At 41.8% G+C, this 11,576-nt stretch overlaps 1 long non-coding RNA gene across 3 annotated transcripts in view; it reads left to right on the top strand.

The window, feature by feature from the left end:
• The first annotated feature begins 348 nt into the window (after positions 1 to 348).
• Positions 349 to 11,576, top strand: part of LOC114600676 (uncharacterized) — a 110,792-nt gene continuing 99,564 nt past the window's right edge. For all 3 annotated transcript variants that reach the window (XR_003707621.2, XR_003707620.2, XR_003707619.2), the window contains exon 1: positions 349 to 449. This is a non-coding gene — a long non-coding RNA (uncharacterized LOC114600676). The remainder of the gene's footprint in view (positions 450 to 11,576) is intronic.

Below are 11,576 nucleotides of genomic sequence, written 5' to 3'. Positions count from 1 at the left end.
GTGTGTGTGTGTGTGATATCTGCCTTGGAAATCATGGTTGAGAGGCATGAAATAAATATTTTCAATAAATACACGGTAGAAAGCAGTAGCTTTCATTTTTTCCTCAAGCACTATCAAAACAGACTCAAAGTAGCTTTGAAACATTAACAAATGTGTGCTTAATTCTTAGCGCCCTGATTAAAATTTGCTTTCACTGATTAAAATTGCATTACCCCACTCCAGGGTTAGCAACTACAGGCTTATCCATGGACCCACTGATTCTGTTGAGAAGCCCTTCAGAAGTTTTGCTTAGAGGAAATGTACCTAATAAAGATGGTGTGATTTTTTTTTCAATTTCAGAAGAAAGTATCTTCTTTTCACATTTATACTCCGCTGTTACTTCAGGGACCTCAAGGTGGCATGCACCGTTCTCACCCTTCCCTGCTGTATCCGCACTGCAACTCTGAGAGGTAGGTTGGGCTGAGAGATACTTAAAACATAATAACTAAGTCTTAGAGCTTATTATGACAGAGATTCATCTCTTTAATTTGTTCCCCCCAAGTAGCAGCTACAGATGTGAATGGTTCAGATTCAGATCAGGCACATGGTGGGCTGGGCAAATGATTTACCTCCCTGTTTTTCCAGTGGCAAACTGTATGCACAAACCCCAGCTGCCTATGTTGGAAAATCCAAACCAGTTAAGGATTCTAGTGGCCAGTTGATTGTTCAGTGGTCCCAGTAAAACTAATATATTTCAGTATTTGATTAATTGATGTTAATGTAAGCAAAAGGCAGGGCATCTGACATGCTCCTGCCCAAATCAAGCATGTTAAGTCCTCTTGATATCAATGTGACAGATTCGGGCTGCAATGCACCCTTTCTTGTAAGAAGGTCCTTCTGAACAAAATGGGACTTGCATAGAATTGCAATGATAAGCATGTGTTTTAGCATTACAAGTGAAATCAATTAAAGTTAAAAGCACTTAACTTTAGCTACATTGTGCCTGCCACATTTTAAAGTTGCTTGTGCACTTCCAAAGCTTGTGTGTGTGGTTTCTACCCCCACCCCTGCTCCTGGAGACGGGTGCTGAACATAAAGGCCACAGTCTAGATGAATCAGCCATCTATGAATTTCTGCTAGAACAAGGGATTTTATTTTTTATTTTTTTAAAACACAGACCAAACAGAAGAATCTGAACTATTCTTTTCTGAGCTATTATTCCCACCTATATTCACCTCCCATAGGCACTTTTGAAAACATCCTCCTTGGATAATGTAGATAAAAGAGGTGATGCCCTCTGCCTTTTTGAACTTTCCTGGCACCATTGATACTCGGGGAAAAGAGGGAAGAGCTTACTGCTCTATGATCTAATTAGAAGCACAAGTTAGCTTCATGGCGAGTTGTATTTACTGCAAACCATTGAACTGCCCCAATATACACAGGAGGCCTCACCAGCCCTCACATCAAATTCAGAATAGAGGAGGGAGATCACAGCCAGTTTTGCTTCCTGACTCATAGGCTGTGTCTCATGAGCTGCATCAGTCAGAAGTGCAACTGAGAATGCGACAGTTCATTGGCAGGAGAGCTGGGCAAATTCATGGGTTTAATTGCCATTCAGTCTTCTGGAAACCAAGTTAATATTGCCCTACATTTGGGGAAATGAAGGGAAAGGCTCCACTATTTTTCTGTTGCAATTGCTTGAGTAGACACAATGGTGTGAGGAAACTGGATCCTTGCTATAACAGGGCTCATTCCGAAGCTTGTGGAATGTTTTTGGTGCAAATTGAAGGCAACGATGGGATTGCAAATGGAGGGATTAATTGTCATTTTCCAGCACGGTGAGTTTGAGAACTCATTTCAGGCACCCTTGAAAGGAGACACACCATAGATGCGTTTGTGATTATGATTCAACCACTGAATAAAACAATATATAATTTCAGAGCTTTGCAAGATGCTGCGGAAATGAAGCACCACAAATATATTTGTCTGTTACCTGCTACAGCACCAGGGGGGCAATAGAGAAAAGGGACAGTAGACCTCAGAGCCATTTTACAAATGTAGGACATTTCCCAAAGTTCCCTGGAAAGACGGATTGATCATTAAACCACTCTGTAAATTTTCGCAACAGGAAGAGAATAGGGGTCTCCTAACAACTCTCAGCACTCTTAACAAACTACAGTTCCCATGATTCTTTGTATTCAACTACATATTTGAACTATTGCAAGGATTTGCACTAGCGCAAAAGGATTTTCCTGCTCTCTTCCCTTCATGCGCACCCTGTGTCATCCCCAAATCTGCCCTAGAGAGTTGCGGGGGGGACGGACCCAGAATAGATTTAGGGGGCGAGTTGGAAGAAGGAGCGATCATTCCATTATGCTCTGCGTAGCACTACCCTAACTGTTAAAGTGGTATAATAGTGCTCTAACAGTACAGTGGCCCTATGCTGTCTGAAGAAAAAGATGGATTGTGCATAGCCCTCCCAATCACTCTGTTAGCTGAAGTGGTCTTATCAATATAGTCATCATCCTTTTAATGTTTATTATTCATGCTGAGTTTTGCTGAGGAAGCTTAGGAGAAGCGCATTGTGATTATAATCCAAAACTGCAATCAGTTTGATACAAAGGCCCTCTATGTCAGCAGAGAAAGAAATCACATATCAAAATCAGGCATCAGCTTTGCCTCTTATCTGCTGCTAGCAAGGCGATCATTTGGGGACAGGTAGCTACTATCTGCTGCCAGTACATCTTTATATGCACTGCTCACATTCCATTGAATCATGTCAGATTTGATAGGATATAATGCAATGCGACTAATTTAATCAGATGTGAAGTGCACTAGAGCAACATGTCAAGTCAGAAAAATTGAGGAGAGAAGAAAAGCTTTTGCCAAGCCACGGCCGGATTATTTTTCTCAGCTGGAGGACTTCTTTGCCAGAGTTTGGGCATTTCCATGCTGACCTTCCATTCAAGGGCATGTGGCAAGAGGCTCTTGGCTCCCAAAGGCAGTGACACAGTATATTAGGTCATAGAAGGCGAATCATCAGGCATTCACTCACCCCATCTTCTGAGCCACCACCCTGCACATGCTCCATCTTCACTGAGCTTGAACTCATGAGATTATGCCCTGCTCTCGGTTCTGGAAAGGAAATACTTTGCTGCTCAAACTGCAGGAACTGAAATGAAGAAGCTGAACAGAAGAAACCAGTCTGATGATCTAAACCAGGGACAGGGAATACGTTATCCTTAAAATGTATAATCCATGCCTTCCAGTAGTAGATGGGGTGGTAGGGCGATACCACTCACCTGACCTCTGGCCAGTAGTGTCACTGCTGTTCACCGGGAGGTAGGGTGAGGTTCTCTCTTTCTCTCTCCTGACCCAGAGTCCTGTGCAAGCCAGTCCCTGACCAGGCACCAGACTGTTGGTTTATAGAGTTAACATTCCTAGCTCAATTGTTTTGCAGTGCAAATAACAGAATTTTCCCTCAGGCTGTAGCAGAAGAAGAGATGGGGAAGTGGAACCATTTTATAGGTTCTGCTGAGAGACCATCTGCATTCGGCTCTTTTTCTTCCTGGATTGTTTAAATTCAGCCGCTGACCATTATAACAACTCCTGTTTAACTTTAAGAATTAGCGTTTTCCTTCCTCCTCCTCATCCATTTTTTCTTTTGTGTCATGCCTTTTAGATTGTAACCTGAGGCTACCTGGGTTTTATTAATAGTATGTACGCTGCTCTGTGAATCTTGACTGAAAAAATGGGTTGGTGTAAGAGATGCTTTAAATAACTAATATTTTCAAGGGCTGGGGAAAAGGGGTGTTCTCCTTAGTCTGAAAAATTATTGGACACTCTTTTTTTTTTTTAAAAAAAGCTTGTCTTCCTTCCTAAAACAGGAAAGAACCTTTTGTAAACTGTTCAAAGCTCAAAATAGCAGCCTATTGCCTCCCCAGCCCTGCCAGCCATCCACTCAGATTATTCTTTTGTTCTTCTAAGATGACTCTGGTATTCCAGCTGTGACATGACAAGGGGCTTGACAACTGCAAAAAAATAATAATACCAGCGGTATTCTTGTTCCCTGAATCATTTTACACGGCTCTACCAAATGCCCTTTTTTGGGTTTTGTACTTGTGTGTGTGTTTTAGCTGCAATTTAGAGATGTGCCGTGTGAGCCTCTAAGCTTTGCAAGTGCTGAGAGAGGTTGAGTCTAACGATGTGACTTTGATAGCAAGCAGGTTATTGCTTATGTAGCGCGGCACTTAGGAACATGTGCATACTTGTAAGTCTTGGCCTACGTGCAGCTAACCAGCCTGCAGGTCATTAATGTACAGTACAAACAGGACCGAACCCTCTGGAACTCCAACTGGAAGAGCCTGAAAGGAAGATTCAGAGTTTCCAATAGCCACTTTCAGTTGGCAGGATCCTGATTGGAACCATGTGACAGTTTCAAGCAATATACCCAATGCAGCCAATTTATTACATATGGCAATATGATTAATGGTATCAAATGGGTTTTTTTCCCCAAACAAAAAAGAAAAGAAAAGAAGCAGTCCAAGAATATCATAGCAGCCAATTATATGAGAATCCAAAGCAATGGAAATCTGTTCCACGAATGTAAAAGTCAGGCAGATGAGGTTAAATGAAACAGGGATGTGAGCCAAGACAATGATTATAAAGAAAGTTTTTCTCCCCCCTTTAAAAGAAAAAGGCAGAATATTTTTAAATAGGATTCCCTCCCATGTCAGTGTTGCAGCTTTAATAGATGTGCTGTAGACTGAGTTTTTGAAACAAAGCAACTTTCTAATTTGCTAGAGAGGAAAAAAACTAGTTTTGTGTTACAGAGATGAGCCGGTCTGCTGCCAGTACCATAGATACACAAGCATACCCATGTATTCCACTTTAATTAATTTGCTGTCTATTTGTACAGCAGAATCTTATTCATATTTATTTGGAGTTATGTCCCATTGATTTCAGTGGAATTTGCTCCCAAGTGAGTGTACATGGGATTGACTGCAGTCATAATTACAACCCTGCTTTACATATTTGAAGAGAGAAATTTTTACTATTCTTTAACCATCCTTGTAAGTACAGCAGGGTGGTTAAAGTGTGCTAAGCTCACATGACGTAATCGATCAAGTAATATCGAGTATGTAAGTCAAGAAGCAAACATTAGTTACGAGTTTAAGAGGCACAGGAAAATATCAGTTCCCTATTCAAGAATTTGCTGGGGTTTAACATTAGAATTCTAAGTGTTACACTAAAAGTCTAAGTTAGGCTTTGATATGCACACACAATATGCATTAATTCAGCGATTTTAAAGCCTGCCAATTTAAAACCAGAGTTTTAAAGCTCTCTGGTGTTGGCTCAAGTTCTGCAAAGCTGGGGAATTGTTAAGCCAAAGCTGATGCCTTAACAGACACACATTGTGACTAGTAATGATACTTTGCATTGTGCACGCTTCCAACTTACTCTCTACGCACACACCCTTTTCCTTGGTGCAAATCCAAATAGTGAGGATGAAGAACCTGGGACCAGCAGGGATGCCCCATGTTGTGCTGGTACCATATTAATTTGTGAAATATCTAAGTATTCCTGTATTGCTAAAGGAATCTTCCTCCTGTTTGTTGTTTACATCAGAGTAGTTAAACAGTTGGAGATTGGGGTCCCCCCGATGCAATAGAGGCAATAGTGGTACTGCTACTAATGACTTGGGGCTTGTAGCTGTGTTACCAGGCTCATGCACAGGGGAGGGAGAACTGGGTACACTTGCCCTGGATCTTAGAGGGCTAAGGTGGTTGAGGGCTCCCAATTATGCTGTCATGCCAAGAACAAGTCTCCCACCCCGGGCCTCAGACAAGCTCTGAATGGGCCTGCCTAGCATTACATTCCTTATTTCCAAAATTTCTCACCTGCCTTTCACCGTCAGAGTGGGTTACAACAATATAATATAGAATTATAAAAACATATAAAACTGTTACCATTATAAAACAGTTCCAAGTGGAATGGAACAGTGTGACTGAGGATGGTGCTGTCAAGTTCTGAAAATAAAAGCAAGATCTGAAAATAATTCACCCATTTCATAGAGTTCAAAGAGACAGCACCAGTGTATCTCGACAGTACTGATTTTGGGAAGAAATGGGTTGCTTAATTATTTATATTGAAGTGGATCTGTAGACCTGTGCCTTTCCCACTGTCACTCACAGGGTCTGAACATAGAATATTAAGTTAGATGATTGAGGCTACATATCTTCTCTGTTGTAGTTTTTGGGAGGGTGCAATTTGAAGCAAATAAGTGGTGTGCTGGAAGAGCATGCTTACCCTGTCTACTTAGAACTTCTTTTCAATTGCAGCACCACACTACCTCAGCTTCTTTTATCCACACCATACATTTGGGGTTCCAATGCAACCTCAGGTGCCTTGCAGGATGCCTGCTAGTGGAAATCTTAACCAGGAAGTGGCCGGGATAAATTCAATTAGGATGGCCGTCCTACGAAGATTTGCATTTTTGTTTATCGCTTTGCCCTTGTCAGTGGATTCAAAAGAATTGAAAAGTTGGCAAAATATCCTGGACAGCTTCATGTGGCAGGATAAACGGCCTAGAATTGATGCTAATACCATGCAGGCCTCAACACAGACAAGAGGATTAACTGTCCCAAATTTAAGGATAGATTATGATGCAGCCCAGTTACATCGGCTGAGTCTATGGTTTTTACATAATGATGAAGAGAATTTGTAAGAATTGGAACAGCTACTTATCAAAGCTGCTTTAGAAACTTTGATGTAGGTATCAAATAATGAAAGGTGTGGTGTTCAAATAAATTTGGTTCCATGGCAACTACTGGGAACATGGAATAAATATGCAGGTAAATTAAGCCTCTCACCTCTGCAACAGTCGGGTTGCCATACATCCTGAATTGCCTGGACATAACCAGAATACTGCAGTTAGAAGCAGTGTCTGGGTAGAAATTGTCAAAATGTCCAGTAAAATCTGGTTTTCGGTTTTTTAAATATGGCAACCCTGTGCAATAAGGCATCATAGATTTTGTAGCAGAAACCAGCTAATTAGAAAAGGTATGAGGTCTCTAAATTTGGAAGCCTAATAGATAATGGGTGACTGTTATAAAAGCAAGAAATCCTCCAGAAAGCCACAGGTTGTATACTTCCCCAGTACCATTACTTTCAAGTAAGATTCTTTCTTTCTTGGAAGCACTGGGACTGACATTCACATTAAGACAGTAGACAACTTGATAATAGATAAGACAAAGGCGATCCTGTTAAAAATGTTGATGGAGCTGGAGAGCAAAAGTATAGCAAGCAGAAGGCAGGACAGAGAATTGAGATGCTCTGTTTATGAAGAACTATAGTGTCAGGTGGAAAGGTTGTCATTAAGTTTATCAGTCTGGAAGGTGCAATATAAATTATTATGATAATGCTTTGATAATGCCTCTTGCTTGTCTGGCTTGAGGGTGGAGAAAGGAGTGTCTGTGCACAGTGCCCTCTGAGTTTCTGTGGTTAAAATGTTGCCTACTATGCAAAAGGAAGAGTCACTTCCACTGGCCACCCCCTTTCCCCTCTGCCCTCCCCCAAGGTTGTCCTTGAGGAAATGAGATCCCCAACTCCTGCTTTGTTTTGTTTTTTAAAAAATATTTGTTTGAAGTACACCAGAAAGGATACAACGAGCTACAATTTTATAAAAAAGGAAATTTTACAGTAAGGAAGATAACAGTAGTATGGAAGAATACCTTCTGGAACAGCAAGTTCTGCTGACCAGCAACAGGGGGCAGTAGAGCAAAAATCCTTCCCCATTCTTCCCCAGACTCTCCAGTTTTCCTTCTACCTCCCTCAGCTTTGCCATAGCAGAATTCCTTTCACATGCTACAAATATATGACCAGTATGTAAAAATATTCACAGAACACTCTTGGGTGCTGCAAAACCACAAAGGGAAAGTTGGCACGTGGACTTTGGAAGTGTTTTCTTATCCCCTTGATGTGACCCCCCCCCTTGCAGTCACCCCATGATGAGATCCATATGAAACTGTGTCATAATGAAGGGTCTAACACATGCCCAGATCCCCAGCCAACACACATATAGCAACCTCCAGAAGTCAGGTTTGTTGAACGTTTGTTGGCCCCGGAGCTCAACATATGTTGGATTCATCACATGACTCAGTTCCACGTGGAATTCGACAGAAGTGATGGGGAAACAATCAGCTGTTAGTGGGAGAGAGAGAGAGAAAAGTTGGTTGAGTACACCCATCAACAGATGTCAAATGTACTGGTCCAAATCAAATGTCCAGTATAGTTCAGTGACTAAAGTGTTGGGTTACTGATGTGAGAAATCCAGGTTCAAACTTCCAGCTAAATGTGTAGCCTTCACCAAATTGTAGCTTCCGCTTCTTGTTCTGTGTACTCCCCTCCATCTCCAAATTGTCACTCAGCTAGCCTAGCCATACCTGCCTGCTTACCCCGTCATGACAATAAAGCACTGCTCTGAGATTGGGGATATTTTAATTTGCTGTCTGCACCAGTGGACAGAGCTTGAGGAGATGTATCTGTGCTGTGTTGCTTTGTCCCTCTCATCAGTTGCTCCTCCCCAGCCCTACACTACCCTTTTCTGTTCTGGACACATGTGCAGGTATTTCTGTACTTGTGTGCTCATACCTTTTCTTCTAAATAATAGTAATCAGAAGTGCATTACAGAAACTATTGCCAGCCCTACAGGGAAAGACCCAAGGTCTCTCTCTCTCTCTCTCTCTCTCTCTCTCTCTCTCTCTCTCTCACACACACACACACACACACACACAGAGAGAGAGAGAGAGAGAGAGAGGTATTGTGCTAAATAAATAAATAAATACTGAGCTCATTGAATGAAGGGTGAGATACAAGTATGGGGCAGAGAGGGGAAATGCCAGCTTCATGAACTCCTGGCTTGACAGTAACACATACTCTGAAGCATACTGGCAAAAGGTAGATAGATACTTGTTCCTTGGAATATGCCACATATCGGGAAGACTGCCATACAACACCCCAGTCTGCCATGGTTGCTGTCTGCCATACCGACTTATAGAGAGCCAGTGATGTTAAAGAGTCTAATCTGGGGACAGCCAACATGGAGGCCTCCAGATGTAGTTGGACTACAAGTTCTGTCATCCTTGCCCACTGGTGATACTGGTTGAGGTTGATAGGAGTTCTAGTCCAAAACCTCTGGAGGGTACCACTGAGTATTATTGCAAAGCTGTGATACAGTGAAGCGCTGCACCCCACCCCATAGCTGAAAGGACTTCTGTACTAAAAATACAAAGATACTGAAGCCCTTATGGACATAATATTGACCCAAATATTGTAAATGTTAGCAAAGACATTGCTTCCCCCCCCTTCCTTTTTTCCCCTATGGAGCAAAAGAATTGGGGGCTGGGAATAGTATATTGTTTAAACCTTGTGCCACTGTTAGGTGCCATATCTGTACCGTCGCATAGAAACCTTTGTAGAAATGACCACAAAGTGCTTTGCAGCAACAGATTATGTTGAGTACAGAGTGACCCTCCTAGAGGCCAAAAGCGAGAAACAAAAGCAGAATACAAAGAGGAGAACAAAGCAAGAGCCAACTTAGAGCTCTGATCTGTATGGTCTCCTCTCATGCTGTATCAACAAAGCATGCAACTCTTGAGGTGAATACAGTCCTACTGTTGTATTCCTACATTCCTAGCAATAATTTCAATTGAACCTCAGAGCATGTGGAGTCCCTTTACTTTACAGGTCATAAAAGCTACATGTGGAGTACAGACTCTCTCTCTCTCTCTTTTTAAACGGGCCTTTAAAGAACTCCCAGTGTATCAGCCTTTCCGAGAAAAAGACTGATAAATCCCCTGTGTAAAATTATCACCTTTTACAGAAAAAGAACTTTTGTTACACATTCATTAGTAATCTAACTTGGGGGAATAAAACTTTTCTTCAATAAAGATAACACGGTGGTCACTAAAACTAATACATGTGTTATCTCAGCTTCCCTGCCTTCCCTTCAGTAGCCATGCATCAAGGTTTCTAGAACTTCATTGATTTATGGTCACACTTACCCCTGACGGCGTGAACTCAAGCATGTCCAATTGGTTAGCAAAAGGGGGGCGGGGACGATTGTTAACGGCAAAATGTTCCATTAAATGGGTAATTTTAATCTTCAGGAATAGGCAAAAAATAGATATGCGTGCTGGAAAGCCTTGCCCCATTTTCAGTGTAGTGGTGGAGACAAAGAAATGGGGGGAAATTTGGGATGGATGTGGATTTAACATTGCTGAGGCTACCCATTAAGACCATCTTGATTTACATCTTGGTGTTGCTTCTCAAGTTAGTTAAATGAATCAAGTAGCCTGTGGTGGTGCGATGGATCTTTGGGTGTGAGATGATTGGGCTTAGATGCAATTTAAAGACAGTCACACAGGTTTGTTACTGAAGGGGCGACATCTCTTTTGCAACTTCACATCTAAATAATGAACACCTAAGCGTCTTCATTTCTTTTGACGATATAGATTTGGAAGGGCTACTTGCTTGACATCTCAATTGTCTCTCTAATAATACATCAACCCTTCTCTTTGAGGCCTTATTCCTTACTTCACAAATGAGACCCAAGAGGTGTAAGGAACGGCCTTATTATACTAAATAAGACCATTGGTTCATCTATTTCAGTGCTATCTATTTTGACTGGCAGTGAATCTCCAAGGTCTCAGGCAGAGGCCTCTCCTGGACCTGACAGTTTCTTTTGGAGGTGACAGGCACTGAATGTGAGACCTTCTCCATGCAAAGTATCAACTGCGACCCCCCCTCCCCACATTCTATAGAACTAGTCCTGGGGGAGGAATGTGCATCCAAGCTCAGACACAGATGTGCGTGTGGGAATACTTGTGCATAAAAATGCTAAAGTAATTAAACAATTGCTCCGTTCTTTCGTAGCTGCTGACATGCATTTTAGGTCTGCTTTAGAATTAAAGGTTAACAATATAGCCAGGGATTCTTTTTCCTAATTGCACACATTTTAGCAAACCAATTGTTTTCAGTAGAGCATGAGACCCACAATCTCAGGGTTGTGGGTTTGAGCCCCATGTTGGGCAAAAGATTCCGGCATTGAAGGGGGTTGGACTAGATGACTCTTGTGGTACCTTTGTTTACTTTACTTAGCTGGAGAACTGCATTGCAAAATTTGGAGAAATGCACATTTTGAAGCATAGCTGTGCTTTGCTTCATGCATTGTTTCAGAAAGTGCAAGTTATGTAGGTTCACCTTTAAATGCAAATTGAATCAAATTTCTCCTTCATCCCTGTCTTGGGATCGGAGTCCAGGAAAACTATGGCAAACAAATAAGTTTTTAAGAGACATTTCGATACTATTACAGTATTGTCTCCATCTCACAAAGTACCGAAGCGAAAGAAGGCCCATTTCTATGGTGTCACCAAGTGACAATCCCTGGCTGTGGAACAACCTTCAGGGTCTTCTTGGAAGATCTTTAAGGCTGGCATGACTGGTATAATAGAAGGAGATGTGCTAGGTATCCTGGTCCCAATTTGGTCATGAATACAATTGTTCACACTGAGAGAGAAGGCAACAACATTTACATT

The sequence above is a fragment of the Podarcis muralis genome, chromosome 8, assembly GCF_964188315.1.
Source record: "Podarcis muralis chromosome 8, rPodMur119.hap1.1, whole genome shotgun sequence".
Classification (NCBI taxonomy): domain Eukaryota; kingdom Metazoa; phylum Chordata; class Lepidosauria; order Squamata; family Lacertidae; genus Podarcis; species Podarcis muralis.
This window is presented reverse-complemented; position numbering and strand designations above follow the sequence as displayed.